The sequence below is a fragment of the Ictidomys tridecemlineatus genome, chromosome 4 (genome assembly GCF_052094955.1).
Source record: "Ictidomys tridecemlineatus isolate mIctTri1 chromosome 4, mIctTri1.hap1, whole genome shotgun sequence".
Classification (NCBI taxonomy): domain Eukaryota; kingdom Metazoa; phylum Chordata; class Mammalia; order Rodentia; family Sciuridae; genus Ictidomys; species Ictidomys tridecemlineatus.
The window spans coordinates 111,069,462-111,088,486 of NC_135480.1; positions in this window are offsets into that span (position 1 = coordinate 111,069,462).

Sequence of the window (19,025 nt, forward strand, 5' to 3'; positions counted from 1 at the left end):
AAATAATGACATAATAGCAAATGAAAGAACAAATGTTTGGTTTGCTGGAACTTTATCTCCCAGTAAACTAAAAGCTAACAACATTAGTAAACTGGACTACACTGAGTGGAGCTTCATTATTCTTATGATTGGCGGAAAACTAACTCTGACTGTCTCAAACATCCCAGAGCCAAATACAGGCATCTAATCCTGGCACTTTGATTCAAAGAAAGGTCACATTCATTGCATATGTAGTACATAAAGGTGATAAACCCAAAGGAAGCATTTTTCTTCTGTTAGTTATTTAACCTCAAATTTCATTCAGTGGTAAACCTGAGCAATAAGTATCTTCAAATATGTCTCTTTAAGGGAGAAGGTTTGAGAGCAAAGAAAACTCACTTTCTTCTGAATCTAATATAGTTAAGGAAAAAGGTAATGAATCTGATCACTACAAATAAACCAAATTGCAGATAAAAGATTGGATTAAACATTTTCCCAGAAATCGCAGAAAATGATTATTAGAAAGAAAAGTATTTTTCAAGCATTTTGCTGCTTCTGATATATATATATATATATAAATAATTTGGAATTTGAATTCATTAAAATTAATCTCTTCAGGTCCCAGTTTCTTTATCTGAATTAGATAAGAAAAATCTGTAGAATGTTCTGTGTAAATCTTTTTCTATGACTCTTTTGGCTAAATATTTTGTCGAGAAGGCATGGGGATTTTCTCAAGAGTTCTCTCTTAATTCTAGTCTACATGGTCCCCAATGTAGCACAGAGTACACTTCTGGTGCCTGATAACTTCAGCAATCTCTGTGGACCTTGTTGTTGTTGTCGGGGCATTTGGCATTGAGGATGATGCAGACAGATCTGTAACAGGAACACATTTACATGAGTAGGGACATCAGCAGTTACTCTTCCAAATGGGAGAATTCTGGTGCCCTTCTCAATGGTCTTTTCTGTTTAACAATCTTGGTCAGCTTCCCACAGCTAACTGCATTCTGTTTGTCTTTAAGTTCGTTAACTGTGCCCCCACATGTAATTTCACACTCATCTATAGCTACCCACAAATGTTGTATCATTGCAAAACCTTTTCCTTGCTGGACCAGTCTCTTTCACATTCCATTCTGACTACCTAAAATTCTCTTGGCCTATTTCTCATCTCCAACAACTTCCATTTGTCATTCAATGCCACATAACCGGCATGGCTTCTAGGTGAAATCAGGCCTCCCTTTCCAATTAGCATGTTAAATTTTATTGGTCCCTTCAATATTCCATAACTTATTACACCTCTATTTATTTATTCACTATTTGTCTCCCACTAAATTGTGTTTGCTTGAATGTCTATGGACTTCTAAATTTATCATTATATCACCCTCTGTAATAACTAGCCCTTAAGAGAAACTTCATAAGGAATTGTTAAAATGAATCAGTGAGTCAATCAATCAATATAAGAATTTATGAAGTATAGAGTTTCCAACTATAATCAATGGTATAGTAAGCCATACAGAAGCTGGAATAAATATAAACAGAGGGAGATGACACAGGACAGAGAAAGAATAAGGTTAAATATTCAAGAATGTTCTATCAAATGAATCCAAAATAGTATTTATCAAAAACTGCTGAGTGTAAAAACATTTCTGTTTTCCTTGAAATGTTCATTCTCTGATAAATTTGAAATTTTATTATTGTGAGCTGATTTAATTACAACTGTTAAAAGGCAACATAATGAAAAATATGATAATTCTTTAAAATAGAGAGGATAGGAAGAGTGAAAACAGCCTGAATAAGTCTTCATAAGGACAGCAATTGAATTATCCATGAAAGTGCAGGTGGGATATATACAGAATCAATAAATACATAATATTAAAGTTGGGGAAGATCTTTAATGATCCTTTGACAAATAAGCTCCTTGACCTCCAAAATCCTGTCTGTATCACTTGCCGCTTTATTCTCATTTTCCACAACCATGCCTGCACAGGTAGATGCATGGTGAATACTGGATGAGTGAAAGAATGAGTGCAACAAGCCTAACGTCTCATTTTACCTGTGAGAATACTAATGCTCCAACACAAATGATATTAGGGAAGGAGTTCAAGTGCTTTAAAATCAAATCCCTGGGTTCCAATCACAGCTTCTGCACTTATGTAACCTCTCTGAGCCTCCCTGAGGATAGTAACAGGACCTATTTCAAAAAGTTGTATGAGCACTCATGAAGAGTAGAAGCTACTAGTATTAAGTCACCATGGTAAGTCACCATCAATGGTTTTTGCTTTTGTTTTTTGATATGGGGATTAAACCCAGGGCCTCCTGCATGTTAAGCAGGACAATGAGAAAGAATATTTATTCATGAGAAAAGAAATTTACTTCAACTGGATTGAATACTGTTATGTTTTGGATCAGGAATGCCACCTCCCACATCTTGCCCCACAAAGCTTAAGTATTGAAAGCATGGTCCCCAATGTAGCAATGCTTAGATTACAAGGGCTCTGACTTCATTGGTAGATTAATCCATCAATGAGTAATTGATGAATGGACTACTGGAAGTTGGGACTTAGGTTGGGGCTTAGGACTACTAAGTTGGGACTTACAGGTAACTGTGGGCATGACCTGGAAGGGTTTATCTTCTCCCCAGACCTATCCTGTCTGTGTGTTTCCTGTCGGCCATGAGCTGAGAAGCTTTCCTCCACCATGCTTTTCTTTCATGATGTTTCCACTTTGGAGCCAGTGGACCCTGGATAGAATCCTCTGAATGCTTGAGTGGAAATGTATCTTTCTTCCTTTAGGTTGTTTGTGTCAGCAATGCAAAGCTGACTAGCACAATTATTTATCACTGATATGAATTAAAAAACAACAGCAGCAGCAAAAACTCCCCTTTGATCACTGGGAAAAAGAACATTTTACTGAGTCGAAATTCTACCATCTATCAATGCCCATGGCAAAATGGACCATTCTAATTTTGATCTATTTCATCTTCTTTTCATCTTCCTCACCTGCATTACCAATGACACAGGGCTGTAGGCACAGTGATACTTAAAGAGCAGCCATCTTGCCACAGGAGGTAAATAGAACCTGGGCTGGAGTGAAAAGTGAAGGAAGAGGAGTTAAATGAAATCCAAGGTGTTGATCTAAAATGTTTAAATGTGCTGGGAAATCTGATTCAAATATGAACTCAAGACTTAAAGGAACCTTGGTATCTTGTGCTTGATGCTGGAACTACTGAAATATCTGGCATGAACCCTAAGGGTGAGTTTAATTTTTGTCAGAAATGATAAAAGGAAAGTGAACGTAGATTAAAAAAATATATATGAGGAAAAACATAAGAGCAAATGCTTTGTAAATTAGGGAATCAATTTTTATGTGGAAAAAATAACATTTAATGATTAAAATTTTTATCACACATTTGAATGATATTTGTGATATATAGAAATAAGATGGTCAGTACCTTGTGGTTTCATGTTTTTTAAGGGAAATTTTATTTAAAGGCTCATTAAAAGGTAACTCAGTTTGGGTAATCATCAGAAAGCTCCCAAATGCCAAAATATTGATGTGTTGGACATAGATGAGTCAGAAATGTGTAGTTGCAATTTTCTTCCAAATGAATGAGAAAAAGTGCGTCTGGCAAAACCCATTTTGCAATTCTACTGGACCAGAACCTCTGAAATATACTCTAAGGCACATATCATCTCGGGCAATGTTGAAGGAGACAGCAAGGTGCTGACTGCCAGAGAGAGGAATGTGGAAGAGATTTGCATGGCTCTGTGTGTGCCTTTTCTTCAATTCTTGGACTGAGAGACTTATTCTGGGGGTAGCTGTTTTTTTCCACCTGATGAGAATGTGATAAAATAGAGTTGTTAGTTACTTTAAAATCCTGTGAGCAACATGTTTTGAAACATGTTTTGGAAACTGCAAGCTCTTAGTTACCCTATTATTGTGATAAAATATGAGGCAGCCTAGTCTTAACTTCAGCTTTTTTAGGATCAAGAGATATTATTACCAGTTCAGTTCACTTCAGATTGGTGTCTCCAAAACTTTAGAAAGTATTTGTACAGCCAAATTATTTGCAGTCTTCAGCTACTTACTGGCATTCTCAGTAATTAACCAAACTGGGTATGGAATAAAAGAAAAAGTTGTTTTGTTTTTATGTAAAGTTGACTTGGGCTTTTATTTGAGAGTGAAAGATTATAACCTCATGAGGTTGTAAGACTTTATCTAATTGGATTTGAACATGACTCTGATTAAGAAGCACATATTTTCCCTTGTGGAAGCCAGGACTGCAGAGAATTGCAAGAGACTGAGAGTACACATTGGTGATTTTCACCACTGACACAAAGAGATTAGTATTGAGGTTAAACCTGTTCTCCATACAGTATTTAAATGACTTATGTGAGGAAATCATGTCCCAAAGGGCATCTTAATTTGCTAATAATGGAACAGCACATGGAAGATCAACCCTCCCAGTGACATTGAAAGGATTTAGCAGGATTTGTGCAGATTTAGAAATGGTTAAGTATCAACAAGCAGATGTCATTCCCACCCAGTTTCACAAAATGGCAAAATTAGTTTCTGAAATAAGAAGGCGTGAGAATGCCCTTGTAATGGTGGATGGGTAGAAACAGGGACACAGAGTTGAAGGTTAAAATTGAGCAGCAGAAAAAAATTATATTCCAGTATCAAATTTACTCTCTTGATTATATGTTTTGTATCTATATATATGCATTTCTATATATTATAGACTTTCTTTTGATATATGTTCTAGTATCAAATTTAATTTCTCTATACTATATAAAACTAGAATTTTAGATCTGATAGTTTTAACACTATTTTCCTAAAAAAATATATCAATAACCTTCTATATATTTACCACTTACTACACATGTGTTAGTTGAATGAGATGTATAGTATATTTTTAGAGTTTGACTTAGAAGATATTACAGGAGATACTAAGAATGACCTTTGTAAGTTAAGTGATATGATGTATTCATTAAGGAAATATTAGGTGCCATGATCAACAATTCCAAGCAGTTTACTATGGCTAAAATTCATGGAAATTTACTTGAGCTCAAACCAAGTATTTTTAATGAATAAGCAGTTTTCCTCAGGCTTCTTTGAATTTTAGTTTCAGCATCTCTTAAGATCTCAGGTCTTCTATTGAATCTTCTCCTGGCTAATGGAAGAAAACAGTGGAAAAGTCACAACTTCCTGGTCATTTTAACCTGTAATTGGCTTAGCTCACCTATATTCATGATCCATCAACAACTAGTTACATGTCCTCAGTTATGCAGAGGACATTGAAAAATGTATTCCCCATACAGAAAGCCACTTCCCAGCAATAACTGGAAAGCATTAATCTCATTTGGATAGATAGGTGTTTATATCTGCCTTAAATTACTCCTTCAACAATCAAATATATTTTTGTACCTTTTCCCCCAACAAAGCAACAAAGTAGGACAACTGAAAATCAAACTAAACTTCTGTTTCTTGTTCAATGTCCTGAAGCTCTATCGATAAAGTCCGTATGTAAAGTTCCTGTGATATGCAAACTTACCTATTATTATCTGTCCCCTAAGCATCTTCTAATAAAAAATTGTAGCATAGGTTGGGTGCTATAGCTCATGCCTATAATCCCAGCAGCTAGGGAAGCTAAAGCAAGTTCAAAGTCAGCCTCACTAACTTAGTGAGGCACTAAGCAACTCAGTGAGACCCTGTCTTTAAATAAAATATAAAAAGAGCTTGGGATGTGGCTCAGAGCAATGATGAATTATTTTAGGACAGATGTTTTATTTGTTTATTCATTTATTTTATTTTTACCATGCTAGAGATGGAACCTAGGGCATCACAATACCAGGAAAGTGTGAGCCATTGATCCATATCCCCAACCCCTAGGACAGCCATTTTTAAAAAACAATGGCATTTTAAAAAATACTTAACATCATATACTAGTTAACATTTGATGTCAGAGATTAAAGTCTGGGTGTTTTGATGTATGAAGCATGACTACAGGACACTATAGCTTCCTAGACCATAGTGTGAAATATTTCATTTGGACCAAATCACTTTGTACATTTATATTAAAACCACACACACACACACACACACACACACACACACACACACACTAACATTGAAAAATAAATGATGCAGTGAATATAACTGCATCATTGGTTATTGGTCCAATTCCTAAATCAGCCATTTAAGCAGCAATAATATAAAGTATGATCAAAAGGAATGGACATTTTAATTATGCCAGATTATCAAATATATTTTCTATTCTAATATTTCCTCTTTGCTACTCTGGATTCTTTCATAGGGGTAGTTGGGAAGCCTTTTGCTACCTTAGTAAGTGTCAAACATTTTCGCCCAGAGAGAATATGCCCTGAATATTTCTAATATACCATGGCACTGAACTGGCCAGCAAAGTCCAGGAACACAAACACATTTTCAAATCATTTCCAACTTTCCCTTAAATTGGTGCCAATATTTGATTATCTGCTCTAACAGAGGGGAATAGGGAGGCAGAGAGATCCCAAAGTCATTTATATTTGGCTTTAAAATATAATGGTAACTTTTTCAGTTTTTCCCCTTTCTTATGAGGTTTTACTTAGCCTAATATTAAAATGAATTTGTTTCCAGGAATAAAGTATTGGTTGATATAAAGAAGAAAAGCAAGTCAGTAGTAAGCTTTTGTAATAGATAATATAAAATGTGTAAAAGCTACCACCAGATAATTAAGAATTGATAATACTAAGTTGACATTTTTGCTTTTAAACTACTTTATGGGGACATGATTGACCCAGAAAAAAACTGTACATTTCTTATGTATATAACTTGATGAGTCTGGAGATACGTATATGTACCCTTCCAAACTACCATCACAACCAAGGCTGCCAACTTGTCCATCATCACAAAAAGTTTCCTTCTATCTCTTTTATTTTTTTTAATTTAGATTTTTTTCTTTTTTTTTTTGGTAAGAGTAATTAGCAACTTTTTTGAGTGCAAAATACATTATTAATTCAAAAACCTATACTATACAATACTGAAAAATTACTCCAGAAATTGTTTTGTATAACAAACTTGGCCCCCTTTGGCTGATACCTTCCCATTGATCCTTCCTCTATCAAGCCCCTGGTAAACACTATTTCAATCTCTGGTTCTGTAAGTGTGACAACCTTAGATTCCTCTAAAAGGGCAGTTACACAGTATTTCTCTTTCTGTGTCTGGATTATTTGACTTAGCATAATGTCCTCCAGGTCCTTGCATGTTATCACAACTGGCAGATTTCCTTCTTTTAGGGATGAATGTTATTTCATTGTATGTATACATCCTATTTTCTGTATCTATTCATTTGTCAGTGGACATTTAGGTTGTCTCCATATCTTGGCTATTGTGAATAATGCTGCTATGAATATAGAGCACAGGAGTCCCTCTGACATACTGATTTCCTCTCCTTTGGATGTGAAGAGTGAGATTGCTGTATCAAATAGTAATTGTATCTTCATTGTTTTTTAGGAAACTCTATACTGTTTCCCATAATGAACAGACCAATTTACATTCCCACCAACAGCATATAAAGGCTCCCTTTTCTCCACATCCTGTTGACACTTGACCTTTGTCTTCTGATCCTAGCCATTTCTGCAAGTCTGAAGTTCCATCTGATTTTACACCCAATTTAGGTTTACTTCCCTGATGATTAGAGATGCTGTCCACCTTTTCACGTAATTGCTGGCTATTTCTATGACTTCTTGGTGAAATGTCTATTTGTGTCCATTGCTCACTTTTAACTAGTCTTTTTCTATTGTGTTCTAGGAGTTTGGGAAATTGGCCCCTTATTAGATGTGTGATTGGCAAATATTTCTCCCCTTGTTTAGTCTGTACTTCATTTTGTTGGTTGTTTCCTTTGCTGTTTGGAACCTTTCCAGGTTGAGGGATCCCACTTGTCTATTTTTCCTTTCGTTCTTTGTGCATTTGGTGTCATATCCAAGAAATTATTGGAGATCTAATGTCAGGAATCTCTTTTCTCTAGGACTTCTTCTATTGTATTAGGTTTTACACTTAAACCTTTCATTCATTTTCAGTTGATTTTTGTGTACAGTGTGAGAAAAGGGTTTGATTTTATTCTTTTATAGGTGGATATATATTTTTTCGTAACCATTTATTGATGAGCCTGCCCTTTCCAGATTGTGTATTCTGGACACCCTTGAAGATGAGTTGAGAATACATGTCTGGTTTTCCTTCTGGGCTTTCTATTCTATCCCATAAATCCACGTCTGTTTTTGTACTGTTTTATAGTTTTTAAATGCATTGCAAATTTAGAAAGTGTGATATATTAAACTTTGTTCTTGTTCAAAATTCTCTTGGTTATAGACAGGTCTCTTGTGGTTTCAAATGAATTTTAGGAATTTTCTCCCTATTTCTGTACAAAAAGAGAAGAAGCCATTAGAATTTGTTTATTTGTTCTTTTCAGTTGTATGACAGAATATATTTTGATATATCATATATTCACGTAGTATAACTTCCCGTGTTTGTGGTTGTGCATGATGTGGAGTTACACTGGTCTTGTATTCATATGTGAACATAGGAAAGTTATGTCTGATTCACTCTACAGTCTTTCCCATCCTCATACCCCTCCCTAACCTCCACTATGTTCTGTCCAACCTGGTGAACCTCAGCTTCTCCCCTCACCACCATCCCCCACCTATTGTGAGTTAGCATCTACATATCAGAGAAAATACCTGGCCTTTGGGTTTGGGGGATTGGAAAATTTCACTTAGCATGTAGTCTCCAGTTCCATCCATTTACCAGCAAATGCTATGATTTCATTCTTCTTTGTGGCTGATTGTGTATATATATTACATGTTCTTTATCGATTCATCTGTTAAAGGGTACCTAGGTAGGTTCTATAACTTAGCTATTGTGAATTGAGCTGCTATTTATTGATGTGGCCAAGTCACTATAGTATGCTGCTTTTAAGTCCTTTGGGTATAAACTGAAGAGTGGGGTAACTGGATCAAATGGTGGTTCCATTCCAAGTTTTCTGAGGAATCTCCATACTGCTTTTCAAATGGTTGCACCAATTTGCAGTCCTTCTAGCAAACTGGTGCAACCACATCCTTGCCAACATTTATTTTTACATATATTCTTAACAATTGTCAGTCTAACTGAAACGAGTTGAAATCTCAGTGTAGTTTTAATTTGCATTTCTCTAGTTGCTAGAGGTGATGGCAGAAATTTTTTAGCTCCATCACAATCTTATAAAATCATCGTTGTATATGTGGTCCATTGTTGATAGACCTGATCATGTGGTTTTAGTCAACAATGATTGGACTTGGGGAAGTGGCTCATGGAAGAGTGAGTTTTAGCTTTTTTTTTTTTTTTTCCAGGGCTGAGGACTGAACCCAGGGCCTTTCACGTGCTAGGCAATCACTCTGCCACTAATCTAAATCCCCAACCCCAAGAGTGAGTTTTATATATGCAATCCTCCACACAACAATTTTCTCTGGTCAAAGAATCTGCACTTCCTTTCCTTCAGGGAATCTTCACCAATAAAAGTAAACAGGGTAGCTGAAGGAATTTACTTGGGAGATATTTTGAGGTTGAACATCTTGCATATTTAGGAATATAAATGTTTATTACTTTCCCCAAGATGGAGACGGTGTCATCTAGCTTTTTACTACTGTCATGGCAGACATGAGGAGTATCTCCCACCTTATGACAAGTATATTGTAATTCCTAGTTCCTGATGAGAAGTAAAAGATGAATTTGGACAGAGACACCAATTTCTACTGTTTCCCATTGGTTATTTTCACTCCAGTTTTCTGTACCTTGATTCTTCATGTTCTTCCTGTTGCTTGGAAACATTATACATAGTGTTAATTATGTTAACTATGTATAACTCTGGATAGTCATATAGGGTAAGGAAAGAAGTAAATTGTGAATAGTTTTGTGTTGTTTATGGCCAACTTGGTAATAAGTTAATCAGTTGGATCACTGAATACTTGACACACACAGGGAGAGATATCTCTAACTGAGCATCCTGTATTGGCAACCCTATTCAGGAGTAAGTATTCCCTGTCTTTCTTCTTAGCATATCATTAACCATTTTCCTATCAGCATTAGTTCAAGAACAAAAAAAAAAAAAAAAAAAAAAAGCTGAAAATGCTGAAAAGTAAAAACCAGCAAAATCCAACCAAATGGGAATGTATGTAAATGAGAAAGCAAATGAATTATTCAAATACTCTGCAGGTTGCCTTTTTTTGTTGCTTAAAAGAAGAAAAAAAAAGAAATGTCTAAGGAATGAAAGTTGTTAAACATCCGAATGGCTTACAAAGGTGGCTGCAGACCCTCCTTAAGAGACCATTATGTATGAGTGAATTCTCCGGTGGACTCATAATCTAGGGGCTAAATACTTTTAGGTTCCTTAGTCAATTTACATGCGTAATTTTATAATTTCTTGGCCATTTCTCATAAATTCTATTCAGTATCTCTGTGTATATTAATAAATGGGATGCCATTAAAGTGTTTTAGTGTTGGAGCTTAAATTTAAAAAAAAAAATAGAGTTAGAGTACAGTTGTCCATGAAAGTTAGAAACATCATACAGAGTGTTTCTACTCTGGATAGCCAGACAGGGTAGGGAAGGAAGTAAAATGTGCACACAGCAGAAAATGAGAAGAGCCCTGGGCACTGAAGTTTAAGAAAAGTAACTAAGAGAACAATCCAGTCCAAGGAATGTGAGATAACCTGGAATCAAGGTAAAAATCCCAGGTAAAATAGGAGTGCCTCAATAGCTAAGGGCAGACATGGGCATTCTCCATGAGTGAGCCCTGGACCCAGGCACAAGAACAAGCAGCTTAGACATTTCAGAGTCTCTAGGAAAGATGGAGAACTCTTTTTAAGAATCATTCTGCAAAACTTGAACTGAACACAAGCTGTTACTTTACAAGTTAGGTTTTCAAAGTGTTTGTTCATTGTACTGCTGGGGAAATATGGGAAGGGAGATATAAATATGTGAAAGATCCAGGTGGGACGGTGAGTATTTTTAGCAGTGAATAAGAGACAAGCAGTCGATGAAAATAAGTGCATCAGACAAAAAGGAAAAAACATAGGAAAAACAAATGGGAAATAGAAAACATCACTGGGAATCCCATAGCGGGAACTGCATTGACATATTTTTCAAGAATCATGAGAGAGACTAAGGGACAGTGCTGGAGAATATGAATTCCTTCATTGAAGAAAGGAAGACAAACTAAACTAAAGCTGAAAATGAAGTTTGTAGTTTATAAATGCTTTGAAACACGTTCTGCCTTTGGAAAAATTCATTTCTTGTGTCATACAGATTAACTAGAATCTCTTATTTCCTGTAGGAGGAAATACCTATTGTCTTGATTGAAGTGATTTGTCTTAGGTTATACAGTTGGGGAATGGTAAAACTGGGATTCAGACTCAAGTCTTCTGACAATAAGTCTTATACTCTTTCCTAACGGGTGGATGTAAATAAATGTTGCACAAATATATTTAAAGATGAAATTCAGAAAAAGGCACATTTCAGCTGGTGCTTCTGGAATGGTGCCAACAGATACTGCTAAATATAAAGAAAGTTTAGCATCATTAAATTATTAAAAAAAAAGATTCCTTTGATTTGGATGGGTGTGGTAGCACAAACCTGTAATCCCAGTGACTCAGGAGGCTGAGGCAGGAAGATTCTAAGTTCCAAGATAGCCTCAGCAAATTAGCCAGACCCTAAGCAAATTAATAAGACTGTCTCAAAATTAAAAAAAAAAAGGGCTGGGAATGTGGCTTAGTGGTAAAGCACCCCTGGGTTCAATCCCCAGTACCCCCCACCCAAAATTATTTTTATCTGTCCAGTTATAAAAGTTGCATAAGATAAAGAAAGAAGTAACTGCTTTATTAAGCCTACAAACACATCAAACCCCATGTCTCCAATTCTGGGGCACTATATCTTTGGAGAGAACATGACCTTGAAACAAGATGTAACAACCTAGCAGATATTTCTGTTCTACCTTGGCTATGGTCTGAGTTTTTTTCCTAGCAGGCAGGCCCACCAATGGAAAACATAAAAAGATCATCCTTCATGTGTTAAGGGATATATTTTGCATATGTGAGTGTCTTTTATGTGGTTAAAAACAAACAAACAAACAACAAAAATAATGCATGAAAGTCTGATCTGCATGTGCTTCAAATGCTCAGAGTTGAGTTGGAAAAATAATACACTTCAAAGTGTGCATCAATCAATTGTTGGACTTTTCTGGTGTTAATATATTTTAACATTTGCATTTTACTGGGCCCATTGGTCATTGGTTTGAATTCCAAAAATTGGCATTAACTCAAAACTTATGGAAATGTGGATGTGTACAAATTCACTGTAACTATACTTGGCATAGTGTATTTGACTCTAGAAATTCTTAATCATGTTAATAGACTATTATCACATTTTGTTTATTAATTCATATGTTTTGTTATAAACACAATTAGAAAATTTTTCCTTCTCTGATACACCTCTTAGTGAATCCAATTATCTAATTCTTGAGAACAAAATAGAATTTCCATAATTAAGTGCACATTTCAGGGAAATAAGTGGGTTCTAACAAAAGTTTGTCCCTATCAGGCATAGAGGTGCTGAGGATCATAAACAATTTCACATACAGTATTATGTTAAAGGCTTAACATTACTCTGCAGAAATTTTCAGATAAATTTTTAAAAAGATTAGGTAAATGAATGCTCAGAAAAAGAAAAGATCATCAATACTCACATATCACCTGACAATCTCACTATTTACAAATTAATATATATTTTCCATACTATCTGAGGAAGCTTGCTAGTTCATTAGCTGGAGTGATCATATGGAGCTGTGTCCATCTGAAACCTGAAGAAACATTTGAATTGCTGTAAAGATATATGAAACATTTCTACTTATTTTTCAAATGATATGCCATGGGGCGGCTCATATACCTTTCATAGATAAGCCCCTAAATGTATCATTAGTTTTTGTTTTCTGCTGTTTAATGTTAATCAATTTTGTATCTAAGTAAATTCATGACATGCTTTAAAAAATCCACAGATGAGGAAGGCTTGGAACAATAACACCAACAAAAAACAGCAATCCTCTGGCCTTATTATTCCTTGATCATTTCTTGTGTCCTACAGGAAACAAATTTTAACTCCTTAAGCTGTTTTATTTCCTTTTAACTAAATATTGATATCTATTATGTTTATATTGCAATCTCTGTTTTCATGGAGTTTAGGCAGTGTCAATACACTACCTTGCTGTAGTTCTATTAAATCACACTTCCATCCTGACAATATGATGCCATATCAACTTATGGCATATAATGATATTCTATATTCATTATATTGGATTTTATGAGCATGCACACATTATTTATGGTACAACCTAAATGTACACTACTGGCACATGGTCTTCACTGCCCAGAGAAATCCTTAGTTTCTCTGAATCCTTAGCCATGCCTTTCCATCCCTGCTAACAGCTTTTTAAAGGGTTAGTTGACACAATTTGTAACATGGCCAAACCTGTCTATTCATTCATGATTCACTGCGATGGAACCTTCTGTCTCCTGCTTCTCTCTGCCCTGGGGCTCTGAAGGGCTTCAGTCTGGTGGCCAGCTCCAGGACTTTCCTCCAGTTATGCTGAAATCTCCCTTCACTCTCCTCTTGTGTTGATTCCCTGTTGTCACCCTTTTATGGTCTGGATGTGGTTTGAGCAAGTCCTTCAAGGGTACATGTGTTGGGGTTCAATCCCCATTATGAGAGGACAGAAGCAGTCCAACAATGGTGTTTAGAGGTGGGGCCTTTCAGAAGATATTAGGATTAGATAAGGTCACCAGTGTACAACCCCCATGATGGAGTCCTGGTGACTCTGCAAAAAAGAAGGAGAGAGAGTAGAAGACACAGACATATGTGCTAAATGTCTCTTGCTATTTGTTGCCTTGTACCACCACAGGACTCGGAGGACAAGAAGGTCATAACCAGATGTAGTCCCTTGACTTTGGATCTCCAGAACTATGAGCCAAAATAAACCACTTTGTAAAGTAGCCTGCCTCATGTATTTTACTATAGTAATGCAAAACGGTTTAAGACAACTTCTTTCTCCTGGGGGGACCCATCTCCCTGTGGCTCCTTGAGACAGAGTTCTGAGAGAAATATTTTGAATCTTAGGTACCAGAAAATGCCTTTATTTTGCCATCAAAGTACATTCTTAGTTTGATTACATATATAATTTGAGATAGAAAATTTTTTTCTTTGTATTTTGAATATACTCTGCTACCATTCCCACCCCATCCCCACCAGTGGAGGAATTATGATACCATTAGTTTTTTTCATTGCTTTGTGTATTCTGAGTGTTTTCTGAAAGTATTCATTCTTGTTTTATTCTTCTTTGCATTTGCTGGTCCCTTCAACTCAGTCATGATTTTTAATTCTAGGAACTTTTGCACTGAATAAGTTGTCTGATAATTTCTTCCAGTGATTTTCTGTATTTTCTTTTGGGGAGGATATGGAAGGACTCCTGCTAGTTAGATATAGAAACTTCACCATTTGACCCACAGTTTTCTTACTCTTATTTTTTTCTAGTACTTGTAAAAAGTCCTCTTGTTTCACTTAGTCAACTGTCCTTTTAGCTCAAATGCTTTGTTTTTCACTTTGGATTTCTAATTTTTAATTTTCCATATAAATGAAATTATACATATGATTTCATTTTCAGACTAGACTCTTTCATTTAGCAATATGTATTCAAGATTCATGATTGCTGTTGCCTGTTTAATAATCCATTTCCTTTGACAACTGAATCACATTCCATAACATGGGTATACCACAGCTTATCTAGTCACCTGTTAAAGGATATGCTGGTTGCTTTTGATTTGGGGAGACCATAAAGAAAGATACCATAAACATTTTGTTTGGGTCTTAGTGTGGATATAAATCAGTTTGTTTAATACCTAAAACATGAGTTTTAGGGAGTAAGGTCAGACTATGTACAACTCTGTAGGACACATGTCAAACCAGAGTTATATGTAAATAATTTTCTCTAGTAGTACTCTATTTATAATTTTATATGATAGTCTAGCTTATCTAAATGTCACAGATTAATGTATTTTATTACATCATTTATTATTTATTACTTTTATTTACAGACACTTTAGTAGTTTCTAGTTTGGGACTACCATGAAGAAGGCTACTATGTTTATGCTATGTCCATATCAAAATGAATCCTGCATACGTGTTTGTGTGGTGTGTGTGTGTGTGTGTGTGTGTGTGTGTGTATACTCAAAAAAACACACATTATGGATATATAAGTGTATGTAATTATAATTCAATATTTAAAATAGTAAAAATAATAATAGAAGGGAGATCAGTAGAGTAGAGCAAGTAGATGGGAGAGAAGGAGGAGAGGGAAAGGGAAAGGAAAGGTACTGGGGATGGAGACTGGTCAAATTAGTTTATATGCTTGTATGAATATGTTACAATGTATCTCACTATTATGCATAATTATAATACACCAATAAAAAATAGAAACAAAGTATGTTGTTATGTACCTTGTTGCATATGATTTTGGCTAACATATGTATATATTTCTATTTAGAATAAACTTACACATGGAATTCCTAAATAACAGGGTAAGTCCACGTTTAGATTTAGTAGATACTATCAGCTGCAGTGTGATTGAACCAATTTACCCTTCTACAACTGGTCAGAATATCAGTTGGTCCACAATCTCCTCAACAAATAGTATTGTCAGTGTTTATCTTTAATATCAGTCATCTATGTGTGTATGTTAAGTGTGTGTGTATGAGAGCATATTCAGGGGTTTTGTTTGCATTTAACTGATAACTAATGAAGTTAAGCACCTTTTTTTTTCTAATTCTCAAAATAAAAATTCAAAAAGAGCTGGGGATATATCTCAGTGGTAGAGTGCTTTCATAGTACATGTGAAGCTCTGGGTTCAATATCCAGCTCCCCCCCACCAAAAAAGTATATAAATATATATATAAATTTCAGATATCACCCACATAAATTTTGGAAAGAATTTATCATTTGCCTTAAAAAAAACAATCAACACAAAAAACTGCTGGGATTTTAATTGGAATGCCTTTGAATATATGGATTGATTTAGGGAGAACTGACATCTTTATATGGTTTCTTCTGTCTGCAAGCACTGTATTCCTGCATTCACTCAAATCTTTAATTTCTCTCTGGAATGTTTCTTGTTTTATGTGTAGAGGTCTTCAACACCTTTCATCACATTCTTTACTAAGTGTTTGATGTTTCTTTCTTCCTTTTATAAATAGCATAGCTTCTATTTCATGTTCTAATTGAATTTTGCTGATATGAAGATACAATTGGTATTTTGTAGTTTGACCTTGTATTATGTTGCTTTGTTTAATGTCCATTTTAATTTCAAAGGCTATCTACAGGCTATGTTTGAACATCCCATGCATAACCATGTTATCTGCAAATAGTGATAACTTGTATTCTCTCCCACTACTTCATACCCTGACCCCTACCTGCTGCCTCATTTCACTGGCTAAAGCCCTCATTACAGTACAGAACAGACTTAGGGATGGTGGACAACTTTGTATCCCTCCAATACCAAGGGGAATTTTTTTAAATCACTCTTAAGTATGGAATTCACTATATATATATATATATATATATATATATATATATATATATGTTTAATACTCATGTGAGACTAAGAAACAACCCTTTTTAATTTGCTAAGAAGGAAAAGAAATTTATACTTTTAAATTCTGAATTGATGTTGATTTCTATCAAATACTTTGCATTCATCATGATGATTGCATGATTTTCTGCTATATTTTATTAATGTAGTGAATAATATTGTTTTTTAATGTTAAGGCAATTTTGCATCTCTGAAGTTAACTTTGCTTGCATAAGATATTTTATTTCTGAATTTGATTCATTAATTTTTTAGAACTTTACAACTACATTTATAAGATAATTTTTCATTATTCTTTCACTTAAAATACTTTTAAATCAATTTTGATGTTCTGTAAAATCTTACAAAATTCTTTAAAGTGACTTTAAAAATTCTAAGGTGAAGTAGTCTTTATTTTGAGAGGAAAACTTCCTATAAGCTGTGTATTTCTGTTAAAAAATTTGTAAACATTTACTAGTAAATTAATCTGAGCCTAGAGTTTTCTTTCTTCCTTTCTTTCTTTTGCAGAAAATTACTCAAAATTTAACATCTTTAATACATATAGCAGCACAATTCACAATAGCTAAACTGTGAAAGCAACATAGATGCCCTTAAATAGATAAATGGGTTAAAAAGATGTGGTATGTATACACAATGGAATATTACTCAGCAAAAAAAGAGAACAAAATCATGGCATTTGCAGGTAAATGAATGGAGTTAGAGAAGATAATGCTAAGTGAAGTTAGCTAATCCCCCAAAACCAAATGCCAAATGTTTTCTCTGATATAAGGAGGCTGATTCATAGTGGGGTAGGGAGGGGGCGCAAGGAAGGAACAGAACTCTAGATAAGGCAGCGGGGTGGGAAGGGAAAGGAAGGGGCATGAGGTTAGAAATAACTGTGGAATGTGATGGGCATTACTATCCAAAGTACATGTATAAAGACACAGATTGGTGTGAATATATTTTGTATTCAACCAGAGATATGAAAAAAATGTGCTCTATATGTGTAATATGAATTGTAATGCATTTCACTGTCATATATATTAAAAAAATTTTTAAAAGAATATTCAAAATTTCATTTTCATGTCAATTTTACCAATTTGTTCTTTATAAGGAATTTATTTGCTTCTTTCAAATTTTCAAACTAATTGATAAAAATAGGTCCAAGATATGTGTTTTTATTTACTCTGTAATGTCATTAGAATCAATATTAATCCTGAGACTGGTGATACACATTTTGTCTCCTTTTTTTCATCATCCTCAGTAAGAGTTTTATTTATTTAATTTTTAAGCTTTTAAATAATTAACTTTTACCTTTCTTTATATTTTCATATTATTTTACATTAAATTGATTCTTTGGTCTTATTTTTATTATTTCTTTCTAATTTATTTGGGGTTAATTTGCATTTTATTTCCACTTTTTTACCTGAAGATTACATTACAGATTTTCAGATATTTTCTTTTCTTTTTCTTTTTAAATATATTTTTAGTTGTCAGTGTAGCTTTATTTTGCCTATTTATATGCAGTGCTGAGAATTGAACCCAGTGCCTCATACATGCTCGGCAAGCGCTCCACCACTGAGCTACAACCACAGTCCAGATTTTTTATTTTCTAAGATATACATTTAAGCTTGTAAATTTCCCTGAAAGCACAGTGTGAGTTGTATTGCAAATTTTCTGATTTTTTTCTCATTTATTATTGTTCAGTTTATAAGCCTGATTTTTATTTTGATTTAGATATGTACTGTTTGTTTTCCTAAATTTGAGGATTTTCTGGTTAACTTTTCACTAGTGATTCCTAATTTAATTGAACTATGAGAAGATAATATACTCTTGTATGATACCAATCCTTTGAAATTTTTTTAGATATATGTTATAAGGGCTCAATATATGATCTATTTTGAAACACATTCTGTATGCACTTGGAAATTGTGAATTATTCAGTCACTGGATGCAATATTCTGTGGTATGTAAATTAGGGTAATTTTGTTAATCACATTGTGCTTATCTTATTTATGCTCACTGATTAAATCTGGTATTTACAAAGCAGTAAGAGAGATGTGTTAAAAGCTCCAACTATGATTTTAATTTGTATATTTCTTCTTTCTATGCATTCACTTTTGCTTTACACATTTTGAGGTCACATTTTTAGGCACATACGTGTTTAGAATTGTTATATTTTCATGCCAAGTAGAACTTTATTTATCATGATGAAATACAATGCTTTATTTATCATGATGAAATACATTGCTTCTTTTACTACAGTCTAGTTTTTGGATATTAAACACCGTTTTTACTAGTGTGTATGTAACATAGTTTTCAATCTTTTATTTGCAATCTGGCCTCTAAAG